This window comes from Podarcis raffonei, chromosome 3 (genome assembly GCF_027172205.1).
Source record: "Podarcis raffonei isolate rPodRaf1 chromosome 3, rPodRaf1.pri, whole genome shotgun sequence".
In the NCBI taxonomy this organism is placed as follows: Eukaryota; Metazoa; Chordata; class Lepidosauria; order Squamata; family Lacertidae; genus Podarcis; species Podarcis raffonei.
The window spans coordinates 13490242-13507316 of NC_070604.1; the positions used below are offsets into that span (position 1 = coordinate 13490242).

General features: G+C 40.3%; 1 protein-coding gene and 1 long non-coding RNA gene across 3 annotated transcripts in view; one reads left to right on the forward strand and one right to left on the reverse strand.

The window, feature by feature from the left end:
- MACROD2 (mono-ADP ribosylhydrolase 2) overlaps window positions 1-17075 on the reverse strand; it is a 974476-nt gene that overhangs the window by 886018 nt on the left and 71383 nt on the right. The window lies entirely within an intron of this gene.
- The window catches only part of LOC128409995 (uncharacterized), a 113274-nt gene that overhangs the window by 78486 nt on the left and 17713 nt on the right, over window positions 1-17075 (forward strand). The gene's annotated exons all lie outside the window — the stretch shown is intronic.

A 17075-nucleotide genomic window follows, 5' to 3' on the forward strand; every position in this document is an offset into this window, starting at 1 on the left:
AAGCATAATTACACAGATAAATGAAATCCATTTTTCTGCACCTAAGTACATGTAAAACATAACCCCCCCTGTTAAGTATATGTTTAAATATGATATGCATTGAGAAAAAAGTTTGAATGACAATTTTTAAATGTTAGTTTAAGACTTTCATCACACTCTGCTTCAGAACCAGCAGCCTGGCAAATGAAAGAGCAAGCCTAGTGCAGTATCTTCCTCCAACTTTCTCTGCCCCTTTTTTGTGGCTGTCAGCCAAATAGAATGAACACTGGACAAAGGACTCAGATAACCAGAAAGAAAGAGGGCAGTGATAGTGCAAGCCCTTTAGCCAGTACAGCAATCAACTTATGGCAGTTTGAATTGAAGCAGCTCACTGCTGATGCCCACTATTGCTTAATATTGAACATTTCCGCACAAAGGAAAAGTCTATTCTGTCAGATGTCTCCAACGATCCTCCTATTAGCAAGACTTAAGAAGGCCTTTGTCATATCAAATATGCTCAGCTGCTTACTGCATGGTGAAGTAGTGTTAGAACCATTTAAAGACGTGTCTGACATCATTAATCTATTTGCCCTTTGACCCAGAGATCTAAATTGTAGCTATGGTGACCAAAGCTTGACCTTACAATTCTGAGAAACTTTCAAGCTCTGCATTATTTTAAGTCACATTGTTCAATTGGACAAAGGAGCAAAGGAGAAATGTGACAGTGTCTTAGGAGTTAAGGTCAGCGGGTCAATTGCACAAATTGCTTATTGTTATATGATAAGCATGACTACAAAAATTAGTTTTCATTCTTTTTGGCTTAAATACTCTGTGGTAGCCCTGTAATGCAAAGTAACTATAAAATAAGATGAATCTAATGTTTTCAACTACCTCATTTTTCGGTGTATGATCATTAAAGAAAGGAAATGTTGTATACAGCACAAGGACTCGATGCAAAAGTAAACTATTATATTAACACAGTAAGTAACTGTTGCTTGTTACAGCTCAGAACAATATAGTTTTCAGAAGGAAGTTAACTGGGAGATTTGGCTGGCTATTCTTGAGGTGTTGGCTCACTGTAAAAACATGCATTCTAGAGTTGAGCTGTATTGGCTTGATGGAGTTCACCTGACTGATGCAGGTATTAACACTTTTCTATGTGACCTGCAGGACGCGGGTGGCGCTGTGGGTAAAAGCCTCGGCACCTAGGGCTTGCCGATCGAAAGGTCGGCGGTTTGAATCCCCGCGGCGGGGTGCGCTCCCGTTGCTTGGTCCCAGCGCCTGCCAACCTAGCAGTTCGAAAGCACCCCCAGGTACAAGTAGATAAATAGGGACCGCTTACTGGCGGGAAGGTAAACGGCGTTTCCGTGTGCTGCGCTGGCTCGCCAGATGCAGCTTTGTCACGCTGGCCACGTGACCCGGAAGTGTCTCCGGACAGCACTGGCCCCTGGCCTCTTAAGTGAGATGGGCGCACAACCCCAGAGTCTGTCAAGACTGGCCCGTATGGGCAGGGGTACCTTTACCTTTTACCTTTATGTGACCTGCAGGTGTGACTGTGAGTTATTGTTCTCAGTAGGGGGGGAAGGGAGGGAGAGGGACTAAATTGAGAGTAGTGTCTCTTTGGTGGCAGGTAGGTTTGGGAAGGGAAAGAGGAATGGTCAGCTAGGGAAACCCCCTCTAAGCTCTTATTGCTCCCCTCTTGCTTTTGCTATCTGTAAGAGGTAGAGGAATAATTATCCAAAAGGCTGAAACATGAAAAGCATGTTTACTTAGAAGTAAGCTTCAACAACGGGAGTGAAACTTAGTTCAAAAGTAAAGGTAATGGAAAGAGCAATTAAATCCAGAACAAAACCAAAAAGTAATTTTTAAAAAAATCAACGCAATGCAAGAATAAATAAAAGCAGGGGGGCAGTACTAATCCCACAATATTAGTATTTTTACATGTATTTAGCTTGAAAACAAACAGAACAGAATTACAAACACTGTACCAAACCAAAATATCTTTCTAAAAATTGACTGCACAGAACCTTGTTTATATATTACAACAGCCATGGCCTTGTGGACTATAACATAATTAAATATATTAAGTAGCTAAAAAGACATTCTTAGCAAAGCTGAAGGCGGGGAGGGGGGAGAGTACAGCTTTTAACCTTCAGGAGGAAATTACATCTTAAAATCCTGTATTTAAGTTACACTGACATAGTGACAGAGGGGGATAAAAGTCAGGAAATTCAAAGTTAAAGCTGAATTCCCTTTCCTTAGCCCACATCATTGTCCTTTATCCCTTAACATTTAATTAAAACCTAGTTCTGACCAGTTGGTAATAAGCTGTACAGAAAACTGATTGTGGGAGTTGCTCCACTTCACAGTCTATTGTGTTAGACTTCCTCTCTCTTAAATTCCAAGACTGTCTGTACACCCCCTCTCTGAATGTGAAAAGGGGAAGGAGAGAACCTGGAAGAAACTTTTCTTACCAAATGTCCAAATTAATAGGAAAATGTTACAAAACACGCATCAAACAAACCATCTTTGTACAAAGGTTTTCATTAAAATTATGCAATAATTTTGTTGTTCTTGGATCTATTTTTGTTTGCCGTTATTAATAGAAAAAAGTGTATAACCTTCTCCTTTTAAATACTTGTTTATAGCCTGGTTCCCTACAGAAGCAGAACTCTTTGTGCATATGTTCAGCTATATTACTATAGTTCTACATGTATTATTGCACAGCTCCCATCATAGAATCTCTTTTTCATCATTACCTCTCAGATCCTGCAATGCTCTTAATGAAGCACAGTTCTGTGGATCGTCACTCCTGCAAAAGGGTTCTGGAAACTTTTTGGAATTGCATAGCTTCGAGATGTTGTTGGACTACGACTCTCCTCATCCTTCACAATGTGGCCATGATGGTGGAGGCTAAGGAGGTTGGCGTCCAACATCTGGAAACCCTCAGTTTCTCCATATGACACTGTCTGCTTATGCCTTGTTCCCTCACCACACCTGGGGCATTCATGCCAGGTAATTACAGGGAATCCACAGCCTTCTCCTGGCTCCCATATCTCCATCTAGCACTCCCCACTGCTAAAACACTTGAGCTTGGAGCCCGCATTCCTGGATGAAATGGAAGACACATAGAGGTGGCCCATTACTGTAACCTCCTGATGTGATGTAAAGGAAAGGTAAAGGTACCCCTGACTGTTAGGTCCAGTCATGGATGACTCTGGGGTTGTGTGCTCATCTCGCTCTATAGGCTGAGGTAGCCGGCGTTTGTCCACAGACAGCTTCCAGGTCATGTGGCCAGCATGACTAAGCCACTTCTGGCTAACTAGAGCAGTGCACGGAAACGGCGTTTACCTTCCCGCCAGAGAAGTACCTATTTATCTACTTGCACTTTGACATGCTTTCAAATTGCTAGGTGGGCAGGAGCTGGGACTGAACAACAGGAGCTCACCCCGTCACGGGGATTTGAACCGTCAACCTTCTGATAGGCAAGCCCTAGGCCCCACGTCCCCCTGCTGTGATGTACTCCCCATTAACTCCCATTACCCCCACACACCCCTGAACATGCAGCCACTGTGCCCATGATATATCAAATTGAGACTAGCATCTGTTTTGCACTATAGGATGAGTGAACGGTTTTCTAACTACAGTGGTGCCTCGCAAGATGAAATTAATCCGTTCTGCGAGTTTCTTCTCTTGCGGATTTTTCGTCTTGCGAAGCACGGCTATTAACGGCTTAGCGGCTATTAACAGCTTAGCGGCTATTAACGTTTTCGTCTTGCGAAGCAAGCCCATAGGGAAATTCATCTTGCGGAATGACTCAAAAAACGGAAAACTCTTTCGTCTTGCGCGTTTTTCGTCTTGCGAGGCATTCGTCTTGCGAGGTACCACTGTATTGAGAATTGTGAGCCTTCACATAAAGCATGGGAGGTCATCATTTTAGGAGCAAAAACCTGATTCCAAAAGTCTCATTAGCCACTGTTTGAACAAGGATGCTGGGTGGACTTTTGGTCTGATCCAGCAAGGCCCTCTTTATGGTTCTTGTTAGGTAGTTCTCATAGCCAAGTGGAACATCAAGATTTAGTGGTGGTAAACCTATGACTACCCCTTGCTATTGGACAAACCAAAGGGGGCTCTCTGTTCTAGAATTTGACCAGAAGTCTGTTTTGTATTACGCCATCTCCTACTACACTGCTAAATTCATGAATAGGAGCTTTCTTCATGATGGAAATAGCAGACATATAGCGCTTGATCCTGATCAAGACCACATATTGGGGAAAGATAAAGCACTCATCTCCCCCTGGCCAGCATTGTCTCAACCCAGATTCAACCTCCTGCACACACTTATTTAAAAACAAACAAGCTTTCACACACTTGTTAATTAGGCAACTAATGCCATCTCTCTTTTGGCTCTCACAAAGCCATGCTCACGTGCAGAAGAAACTGTGCTCTAACATCCCATTTGTATCTGGTTTAAAATAAGTTAAAACACAATTGTGTTATCTGCAGAGCTCCAGAGCCAGCTGCCTGACCTATTGCCATGTTAACCAGAAGTCTCTTATTTGCATCCAAGGATTACTGTCTGAGTCACCTTCCCAATTTATATATTACTGAAGTCTTTACTCAACCATTGGTAAATGCACTATTTCAAAAGCCGATAAAGTATTTGTACTTTGTATTTGTACTTCATATTATGCTAGAAAAACGTAATTGTTCTGACAATCTGTACAAAGTGAGTTCCATCAACATATAAAAAAGTAAGTTGTGGCAGCACCTTAACATATGTGAAGTATGTTGGCATTTGCATTCAAGACACAATACATCTATCCTACCCTCACTTGGTTCCAGACTAGGTAAGATTGAACATAGCATTGCCTATCTAGATTCTGAAAGCAGAGCCTTTACAGTGGTAGCCTGATATCTTTGGCAGGCTTTCCCCAAATAAATATATATGATCCCATCTTTGTCAGGGTGGGGTTCTTTTTTCTTTCTTTCTTTTGAAACAGATCTTTAAAATATATTTGTTTCTGCATTTTATTTTGACTATTATGAGGTAGGCTTTAAAGGACTTTTTCTTGCTCCAGCTTTAGTCTTTTATTAGATTTTCTTACCCCCAAATGTGTTGGTTTTTAATTGTGTTTTGTGAGCTATAAGGGGGTGGGGGCCCTGAAAGGTATAGCTTTTAAATAAATGAAAAAGCTCTCTCTTTTTCAAACCACATGCTAACTAAGCCATTCTTTTTCATTGTCCATTTTCTCCCTTTACCACTCTTGCCACTAGCAGCACATTCAGTCACACAATGTAGAAGCACATTTCCTCAATGGAGTAAGTGTCCAGGACCACATGACACCTCCATTACTCTGGCTGATTTATAGGTCTTACTTTGCTGACACGCCAAACTTTAAACTTAAAGAGTTTCCACTTCTAAGAGACCAGCTGCGTATGCTTTCTTCTTCCACCCTTGTCTCGCAAATTATGGACCATTTTATTTACACATATCAAGTCCTTCAAATGCTTTTACATATTCTAAGTTCACCACAGCCATCTGGATTTTAGAGTTAAGTGTGGTTAAGTAATATTCCAATCTTTAATTCATTATATAACCAAAACTCAATGCATTTCAAAAGGATTCTCACTGATTACAGGGCTGCTAGTTAATACTTGCATTGGCTGATAGAAAAGGACAAGCAATGCTAGTGTCAACCCCAAGTGGAATATTTTTATCAATTAAATGCAACATGATCTGTTCCAGACCACAGCTCAAATTGTGGAAGGGAAAGGCCTTGGGTCAAATGCACAAAACCTACCCTAAGACTCCACCCCAAAATTTTGAGAACAATCCTTCCTCTCAAAACAGGGGCTAAGGAAACAATAATAAAAACTAAGCGGGGCAAGTTCCCTCAGAGGCTGCTTCATGCTTGCTTGAGGGACAAACAACACCCAATTGATGAGGCCATGCTATAGTAGTAAACTGATTCTGCAGTCTGGCATTAGCACCTATAGTGGCTTCTCGCTTTCAGGTTTTAAGCACTATAAACTTGAATCATGAGTAATTTTCTCACCCAACTGAACTGTGATTCAGTTTACAGTCTTCTAAATAAATAAATAAATAAATAAATAAATAAATAAATAAATAAAGTCCCTTGCTTTCCTTGTAATGAAAAGGAAATATATTGCTATGCAAAGGACATTAGCAGTTCTGATCTAAACCTGGATCAAACAGAAAGAAAAGGAAAGCACTGGAAAGATATAAAAGGTTAGGAAAAGTTATTTTAAAAAGTGTTTAGGGCCATTCTATTTTTGAGACAGTGACTGGCAAGGAAGGAAATGTATTCTGCTACACTGTGCTCCATAACAAAAGTGGTGCCTTCCAGTAAGGGCTTCACATTCAGACATACACAAATTTGTATATTAGTATCCAAGTCCAGCAGAGAACTGTTAAAGTTAGTGTCCAACCACTGTTTCTTAAAAAGTTTTTCTTTACATTGCTAATGAAACTGTGCACACATTTTAACACACTATTGTTGGACACCAACCCAATATCCAAGCAGTGTGACATTCCAGGAGTTCCAGACCCTTACCCAGGGTTCATGTTTCTTTTTGGGAATGAGGCACAACAGAGACTGTGGTGCCTTTATGATATATGGTTTATTTACACATATATACAACCTGTGATGGAGGGGGTTCACAGCTTCAACACCCCAAAAGCCGCAGCCTTAGATTCAGACAGAAATCAAACATTGCTCTTAAATGTTGCTCTGATGCTCTCTCCAACTTGCTGCTTTACTTCCAGCTCTTATCACTGCAACTCAACTCCAAACTCTGGCTTCGTCCTTCTAATTAGCATGAGCTAAGGGAATGGCTCCACCCATTTGCAGTCTCACACAGAGCCTCTTACCTTTGTTTCTATTAATGACCCATCACTTCAACACAGGAAGCTAGCACTTGCTGGATCCAGGGGTTTGAAGGATCTCACATATATCTTACTTCCTCCCCCCTCCCCAATTCTTTTTTAACTCTTGTTAAATTTGATAGAGCTTTCAGGAGCAGCTGCTCCAGAAATTATATCTGAACCACAGACCACCAGCTGGTATCCCTACTCTAGACAGGTAGCCAACGCGAACAAGGACTACAAAACACACAATGCAGAGGACTCAGCCACATCTCTTGCTAGTCCCTTGCTATATTCAGTAACTATGTTTAATAATAGCAATCTAAAAGCAGCAGCAACCACAAATCAGGGTCTCAATACTATGAAAAAAGAACATCAATCCTTGATTCTGGTCAATACTAACTGGAATCTGGGGAAGGATAAGGGAATGCACACATGCACACACACCAAGACAGTCATGCTGAGGCATGGACTTCTCTGGATAATGAAGTCTCTCTGCTCATGCACGGATAAATAAGCTCCCCTTTCTCTGCTCCCCTCTAAGATTTAATCCCAATCTGGGAGCAATAATCCCTCTCTTTTCCAGCCATTCCCCCTCTCATAGCTACTGCTTTAGCTGATCATTCTATAGAACTGTCAGGTAGTTCCAAGCAGTGAATCTCACACTTAAACAACAACAAATTAAAACCTAGTTCTCTTGCAGCTGGAACAGAGCAGGGGTAATAGTAAAATGATGCTATTCAAAATGTGAACATGAGAGCAAGCAGAAGCTAAAACCATTACATCAGGACTGCCATAGTCCATTATCTAAACAGTTCTGTTTTGCAAATAGTTGGAGAGCTCGTTGATCCACACAATGAAATTAAATATGCAGAACACGGGTCCTGACATGCTCAATGTAAGACTGTTTTTAGAAAATGTAGATAGATGTAGATAAATGTAGATGTAGAGGAACATTTTCCAAGCAGAGAAGGTAAAAACACCTAACAGCAGCAGCAGCAACAACACACTAGTGGGTGGCCTGAAGGACTCCTCCTTGACTGATTGAAAGAGCTTTCCTCCAAGGGGAAAGAATCCAGGAAAGCAAGGAAGGTGATGGGGGCAGGCAGAGAGAAACTAAGGTGGTCAGGTCCTGACAAGGCTGAAGAGAAATGCTGTAACAGATCCTTAAAACAAAGAATGGAATCCTAGCAGAGAAAAGGAGGAACAAGGAAAACAAAAGATTCGTCACTGCTTTTGCAGGAACTGCAGCAGCAGATATCCTGATGTGGAGTACTTTTTTTCCTGGGCTTATATATTTGAATTCACTTAAGTTAAATGACGTGACCCCACTATACAGTGGTACCTCGGGTTACATATGCTTCAGGTTACAGATGCTTCAGGTTACAGATTCCGATAACCCAAAAATATTACCTCAGGTTAAGAACTTTGCTTCAGGATGAGAACAGAAATCGCGCAGCAGCAGCACAGCAGCAGCGGGAGGCCCCATTAGCTAAAGTGGTGCTTCAGGTTAAGAACAGTTTCAGGTTAAGAATGGACCTCCGGAATGAATTAAGTTCTTAACCCGAGGTACCACTGTATTACAATTTTCCTTGATGGAGGAAACAACTGCATGTGAAGCAGTTTTAAGCTGGGTTGGTCAGGAAGAGACAACAATCATGAGCAAACTAGCACATTAGGTGTAGAAAGTATAATTAACAAAAGGCAACATGGAAGGCAAAAACTCTTATGGAAGGTACAAAATGCAAAGAAGTATTACAGAAAGACAATTGAACATTTTTGCACTGCAGACCTTTGAATCAGGTGTGAAGGAACCTTTGGCTCTCTAGATCTTGCTGAACTATAACTCCCATCCTTCCGGGCCATTGAATATACTTGCTGGAGCTGATGGGAATTGCACTTCAGCAAAAACACGGGGGGGGGGGCGGCGGCAACGGTTCCCCACACCTTCTCTAAATTAATCGAAAGGTATGTCAAAATAAGGTGCATCACTATTCCATCTAATTAGTGAGAGTATGGTAGGAAATGAGATAACTTTCTAAATCAATTATTCAGATATACCTACGACAGTACTGCATATAGATGTTCTTTTGATTTCTAAGGCAACCTACTAAGAAATAGCAGTAGGAAGGCCGTAGCTATACCAGCAGGCACTGCTGCTTTCACAGTTGCTTTCTGGAGTGCCAGGCATATTCAAAGCAAAAATAAACACAGTCTTCAAAGCAGCAGGAATCTCTGACATGTATTGTCACAGTCTGTTACTCAGGGAGACAACTTGGTCTTTGCCAGGTGATCCATTTTTAAAAAATCTTTCCACAGAAAAACAGTTTCATACAATAACTGAATAGTAAAAGTACTCCAGGGGCTTTTCTGTTTCTAAAAATGCACACACAGGGAAGTGATACACAAGATGTCAACTGTGGGTTATTCAGATCCCAAAGAGTAAGTTTACTATATGCTTGGATTTAGCCACAAGACACAACAAGCTCACAAAAAATAAAGCAATAGTTACAAGTTGGTTCTGTGTCGTTTTCTCAAACACAGATTACAGTATGAAATATGACAGGCTATATTTATATCACAATCACACACCCACATACAGTGCAAACAAGAGTAAAAACACTTGTACTTATCCCTTTAGATATGGTCACACCTAAAGATTAATACTACTTATGAGGGTTTGGGCTGGGTGTTCATCAGTATGCGGATGATACCCAGCTCTACCTCTCTTTCAAATCAGAGCCAGTGAAGGCGGTGAAGGTCCTATGTGAGTGCCTGGAGGCGGTTGGAGGTTGGATGGCGGCTAACAGATTGAGGTTGAATCCTGACAAGACAGAAGTACTGTTCTTGGGGGACAGGAGGCGGGCAGGTCTGGAAGATTCCCTGGTCCTGAATGGGGTAACTGTGCCCCTGAAGGACCAGGTGCGCAGCCTGGGAGTCATTTTGGACTCACAGCTGTCCATGGAGGCACAGGTCAAATCTGTGTCCAGGGCAGCTGTTTACCAGCTCCATCTGGTACACAGGCTGAGACCCTACCTGCCCGCGGACTGTCTCGCCAGAGTGGTGCATGCTCTGGTTATCTCCCGCTTGGACTACTGCAATGCACTCTACGTGGGACTACCTTTGAAGGTGACCCGGAAACTACAACTAATCCAGAACGCGGCAGCTAGACTAGTGACTGGGAGCGGCCGCCAAGACCATATAACACCGGTCTTAAAAGACCTACATTGGCTCCCAGTACGTTTCCGAGCACAATTCAAAGTATTGGTGCTGACCTTTAAAGCCCTAAACAGCCTCGGCCCAGTATACCCGAAGGAGCGTCTCCACCATCGTTCTGCCCGTACACTGAGGTCCAGCGCCGAGGGCCTTCTGGCGGTTCCCTCATTGCGAGAAGCAAAGCTACAGGGAACTAGGCAGAGGGAGGGCCTTCTCGGTAGTGGCGCCCGCCCTGTGGAATGCCCTCCCATCAGATGTCAAAGCGATCAACAACTACCTGACATTCAGAAGACATCTTAAGGCAGCCCTGTTCAGGGAAGTTTTTAATGTGTGATTTTAGTGTATTTTTGGATTCTGTGGAAGCCAGATGGGTGGGGTACAAATAATAAATTATTATTATTATTATTATTATTATTATTATTTATAACAATCTGTTCAAGCATTCTACTTTTAAGGCCTATATGTGTTTTCCAGTATCTAGTACGCTTGGCAGATGTATGTTTTTGACTGAACAGGATCCATTACTGCCTTTTGTTTATTTATTTAAGTAAACAGTTTGAAGGTATTGTGGCATGGTCAAATTTTAGGCAATTGTTTTGCAAAACAAAAGCCCAAAGCTTGGCTTTCTTATTTAATTATGTTCTCTGCCAGGAGGTGGACACGAAAATAGTAATTATTTGGTAATAATTAAGGAAGAAGAAAAAAGCAGCAGTATTATAAGCGCATTTAATATTGTGAAAGTATCAATCTTTAGAATTTATTATAAAATGCTGATCTAATTAGGAATATAGACAGTGCCAACTTTAATCAGAACAACCTATTCTGTCTAAGGGAATCACTGATAATGGCAAGCAGCCTTTGATGTATTAGAAGACAAAATTCTTTGAATACCTGTCTAACTTGTTTTCTTGTTTGCCTAAGGAGAGCACAAGCAACACCAACATTTTGATCAAAGTTTGTAATTTTAGACTGGCCTTGCTAGTCAAGCCAATGGGAAATTTTGTTTTGCTACAGCTGGTTTTATTAGTGGATGGATAACTTTGTTTGTATTATGATGTATCTTAATATTTCATCATGAAATCTGCCTTCATGGTGTTTTAATTCCTAAAGGTGGCCTACGTATGTTCTAAATAAATGCCCTTACAGGGCTGTACCCAACAAAAAAACAATTTGAATTTTCATCACAGCTACTGATATGTAAACAATAAGTACACATTTTCCTACAATGCAGAAGCTTGCCTCCATTGAGTGGCACTGCATTCACTTGACTCTTGGTCAAAGATTCCATACATAACTATTTTTTCTACATGGAATTAACATCCTTTCAGTACACCTAGCAACAGTAGGTGGTGAAGGGTGAGTGTTCACATAAGCTCATCTATGTCTATTTTCTATAGCAAATGCAGAAGCTGGTATAGAAAAGTGGAATTTTTCCATGGAAAATAGATGCAACTCATCTAACATTAAAATTTTTATGCATAGAAAGCAAGATCAGATGCATCCCTCTGTTTGGCAAGTGTTTGGTATTTTGAAAAGCTGCTAGATCCTCTTGATTTTCAAGTGCTAAAATCTCAAAGGTGAAGTTAACACTTGGCTGTTGATTAGAAGCCCTCCTCCAGTTCAGATTTTTTTAAAAATGCAAAAGGTTTGTTTATTCGCCACCATCTTACCTAATGGAAAATAAAGTCCTATTGCCGAGAAACTGTTAGTCATTGAGGATTAATGATCTGAAGACTTTCTCATCCTCTTTCTCTATCAATTCCTCAGCTCAGCTCTTTGACTTGTTTGGGTATCTTGAATTGTAAAGTGTAACCATTTTATTACATACAAGGAGAACTTTTCCCTCAAGGAGCAACTGCTCTGTGGTCATTTGACATAATAGAATCATGTTTTGTTTTTCCCCAAAACAGCGTTTTGTAGAGAATCAAGACTAGTAGTCTTTGCATACTTGGAAGGTGCCAATTCACTGAAGTAAGAGAGAAATGTCAAGATCAAAGAAAGAGTTTTCAGGGGGAGCAGTGGGGAGGAAGGTCTGAGTGATCAAAGAAGTGGTGTGATGCACACTGGAAGTAAAAGGGATCCCACCTCCTCATATTAATTGACTTGACAGGGGCATGTAAAACATACCCCATGAGTAAAACATAGAAGACTCATAAACTAACAAGGGATCCTCAGCTTCACTCTATCCAAGAATCCAGAAACAGGACTGACTAGATCTGAAGATGTTTTGGTTTTAAGTTGCTTTTTTGTTTGTATGGAAAATAAATAAATAAAATAATTAAATCAAGATAGACAAGCTATTATTTTCCCACTCCTCTTAGTGTATTGAGAAATCAAAGCACAGATGTTCCAACCTTACTTTAAAATATAGCTTATGCATGGCTATTTCATGCAAGATATGAATAGAGATGCATATTTCAATGTGCACTGTCTGAATGCAATGCAGATAGAGAGCACCCCAGTAAGATGTGCATTCCCACACATGTTTGCAACATTCTATTTATATCATAGTTCCCAATTCAGCAGTTGATATAATGCACAGAAAACGTAAACCATTATTCTCTTACAAGCAGTATATAAATTTTGTTAAATAAAATATTGTTATATGGATGCAATCTGAGTGCTGATTTGCTTCCCTGACAAAGAAGCTATTGATTGTAGATGTGTAGACACATTTGTCACATTTACTATTCCCTGCCCTTTCAAAAGGTTCTTTTCCTAGGCCAGAAGCAGCAGTCCAACACACCTAAATCTCCTAGCCTTTGAAGAACAGGCAAAGCTTCCATGTTAAAGTGGCAGTGTTCCTTTTTTTATCAGCGAAAAAGAATGCCAAACTGCAATCAGAGTAATGGATGCAACAATGCTATGATAGTTCAGACTGGAGGAGTTGCATGCACAGCCATGACAGTGTTGCAAAACTCTTTCTAGTGGTACACTAAGTGCTCAATCTTGGCTGCCTCACTTGACCTTTAAAAGACTGAAACAGATGTTGCAATACTGTCATGTGGCCTTACCTGGCATAAGGCTCTGTACTTCAGAAAGTTTGGTGTCATCTGAAGTAAGAAGAACGATCTCTGATGAGCAAAAAACCCACCCTATTCTGGATTAATAAGTGTACATAAATTTGGAACCGTAGCCCAATAAAACTAAAAAATATACAGGAAGGTGACATGGAAGTAAAACTGTATTGGTGTGCTTTAGTGTTGGGGCATGCGCAGAGTGCCCATCCTAATGCCAGCGGAGTGTGCCAAAATAACAGAGAAACACCCGTTATAGGAAGAGTCCGTTGTTTTACTGACAGTATAATACAGTTTCCGTTACATACAGCTGTAGATACAGTCTTCCCAGCAGCATAGATTATGCTCTGGCCAAGGGCGGGAGCCAAGAGCAAACTTGCCTTAAATGCAACAGAATTTATACTGAGAGTCAGTGTACTATTGTGGTTAAGAGTGCTGGACTTGAGAGACCAGGGTTCAAATTCCCACTTGGCCATGAAGCTCACTGGGTGACCTTGGGCCAGTCACTGCCTCTCAGTCCTACTTAACCCACAGGGTTGTTGTGGGGATCAAATGGGGGGTGGGGAGAGAAGGATGTATGCCACCTTAAGTTCACTGGAGAAAAGGTGGGATATAAATGAAATAAATACATTATCTGAACCATTAAAAAACCTGTAGCTTGTGCTGAGTCATTCTCACATATTTAACAAGCTGCAGGTGCAGGACCAAACGCACCCAAATTAAACAGCACGTCGAAATTAACCCTTTCTTGTCCTTTTTCTCTGCATGCATAAATCCTTATACATTAACATGTGCTGGGAGAAAAAAGGGTTCAGATCCTCACTTGGGAGAACCATGTACATCATCATGAGCTCCTTTGAAGAAATGTGGAATATAAATAAAATAAATATTCCATTGGTGCAGGAGTAACTTCAACCATTCCAGTACAACCTTTTTTTGGTGGTGATCGTCCAGTACAGGCATCCCCAAACTTGGGCTCCAGATGTTTTGGGAAGACAATTCCCATCATCCATAGCTAACAGGACCAGTGGTCAGAGATGATGGGAATTGTAGTCCCAAAACATCTGGAGGGCCGAGTTTGGGGGTGCCTGGTCCAGTACATGGGCATGGTTGAAGTTAGCCTAATTACGTCCATGGTCACTTCATAAATAACTTCCAACATGAAATGTGTTTGGAGTATATTTAGCTACCGTCTGATCATGGGTGTCTATACCACCATTAGTTTTGTTATAATAAAGAACGATCTCTGGATTGGATTTCTGATTTGAGATGCGATTGATGTATCTTTACGAATTGAAGAAAGAATGCAGTCAAGTTACGGAAATAAATAATTTGTCTTTTATGAAAACAGATGAAATATTGCTTTTTCACCCTCTATATTCCTTTATCATGGGTGCATCAAAAGCACTTCTAGACATGATATTTTAACAGCATTAGGCAGGTTCAATTTAACGCCTATCACATTACATATATCAATTTTTTGTTCTTATCCCAACAGGTATAGATTTGACCCCCCCCAAAAAAATAAGAATAAAACCACAGATTTTTCACTAAATTACATGGTACTTTACACTTTATCATGGTTAAGGACTACCTGTAGTATGGAGTAGTAGAAGACTGACAGAAAGTATCATGAATTTTATTCAGTGTTGAGGTACATATAACCCCCACCCCATGTCAACATGGTGGAGTCATGGCAAACAGGGTTTGACTTTGTTTATTTAATTATTAAACAGTGTATTATAGATAACATACTAGTATCATTTGGATCACAAAAGAAAAATAGATGCACTACAACTACCAAAGCCTTATAATTAGAAATCCATTCGGCTAATCAAACAACAGTTCTGATTCATACACCAATCTGTCACCAGGGAAATCATTATCTACTAACATTAAATATCAATATATGTCTATTACAACAACTAACTCCATTTTTTGTGGCAACCAATATCTCCTGCAAACAAAATCCTATCTACAACCCTTTTTGTTACTTTTTAATTGGATAGAGAAATCTGTTGCTTTTTTAGCACACACTGTCCTTACACTACATTATGCAGTGGAACAAGTGATATAACACTTTGTTTTAGTAATAGCCATATCCTCAACCTACATCTTGTTCTGGCAAATAACCCACCTTTCAGCACACAGATGAACAGCAGGCACCTATGGAGTCTAAATAGTAAAGGCAACACAAGGGGAATCTGATGTAGCATTTTCAAAAACCTTTTAGTATTCTGTGGCAGTTGTGACCTGGTAAAATCTAATTATTTCTCTAGGGCCCTTTGGAATTGTTCAAGAAGATTTGTTACAGTTTCTAGCTGATGCATTAAGCACTTGGCTAAGCTTCACAGACTAAGATAGCTGAATGTGCATTCTACATATCTTTATGAACTTTCCACTGCTATATGTAGAGGTATAACATGCACTACTACAACATGTTGATTTCAGTGGACTAAACTTCAGAGATTTTTTTAAAAATGGGGGAGGAAGGTTTTTGCAGAACAAAGAAATGCCTCAAACAACTACTGAACAATATTCTGCACTGAACTTCCATTAATCCAAAACACAGACATGTAATCTGTCTGCTCCTTTAAGCAAATGTATAATGACACTCTAGAAAAGACAAGGGTTAAATGTTTCCACCTTTTTTATCCCCCCCGTTTCTTAGATTCCTAATGATTTCCATAGCCATGGAGCTTTAAATGACTAGATCTCTTGTGAACTTAATTAAGCTTGGCCTTTCTGTCTTCAGATCTCAACAAAAAGTGCAATCAATTAACAAAGGAGATCGGCACACAGTTCTTATGTGCTTACTGTGTGGGACATCTTTGGAAGAAAAGGCTAAAGAGTAAACCCTACACAAATCACAAGGAGAGTCCTTAATGTGGGAGGGTGGTGTTTTGTATGCCTCCTTCCAGCAACTCCAAGCTGGTGCCAAATGTATTGCTTTCCTTTGGACCACATGAGTGAGGCCAAGAGGCAGGTTGTGTCATCTGGGCAGCCCAGGACTTCCATACACAATGGCCTGGATTGCATTCCAGAGAGGTCAGTCTGATAGCATCCAGTCTGGTTCTTGAGCACACTGTGCTCTACCACAAAAGTACAGAGATAAAGAAAATGGATCTAATGAAGAAAATGCAACTAAATGCTTGACATAGTCTACAACTAAATGGATTCAGAGGCAACTCATATACTGGAAGGAAACATAGACAATGGGAAATGCCAATTGCAGGAACCAAACTCCAGTTAATAAACAACTAGTGAAAGACAGCTAAATTGCAATGTAAGATACCAAGTATATTCAAATATGCTTGTGAGATAGCACAAATAAATAAATGAGATAACAGACATGAGTATCTGCAATGGTTTATCTCCCTGCCCCCCCCCCCCGAGTTTCCTAACACACAATTTGTAATCTGCAGTCTCCTCATTCCAAGGAACAGCGCTGGCTTCTAGGATGTAAGCATATAGTATTGATGCCTGCCACCACCAAAATAAGCTATGCGTAACACTGACACACATCTTATTACCAGGAAATATTATTAAAATTACTGATTCACAATTCTTAAAACTAACTTCCTCCCAATAATCTCTGAGGCAGTTTTCTACTTTTTTTTAAAGTTAGAACAAAAACAAAACAGCCTTGCAAGAAACTCCACCCCTTTGCTACAGTTGAAGGTAAATACTGAATATTAAAACTTAAATTATCTAGCCTTACCATTATGAGCATTAAAATAACACATTTGTTTTTTCATTAAAAATGTCTCCAAAAAGGGATTCTCACCAGAGGAGTTATTTAAAAGTTTTTGCTGAGGACCCTCTAGTAGTAGTTTAATTATGGTTGGTCCTCCAACTTTTAACTTAAAGCATTAGCTAGGTCCATGTGAGGATCAATTAATGAATGTATTGTCAATACATTTCACTGTGGCAATTGCCAACTATTTTGAGTGAAAACTGTAAAAGTTGCAAAA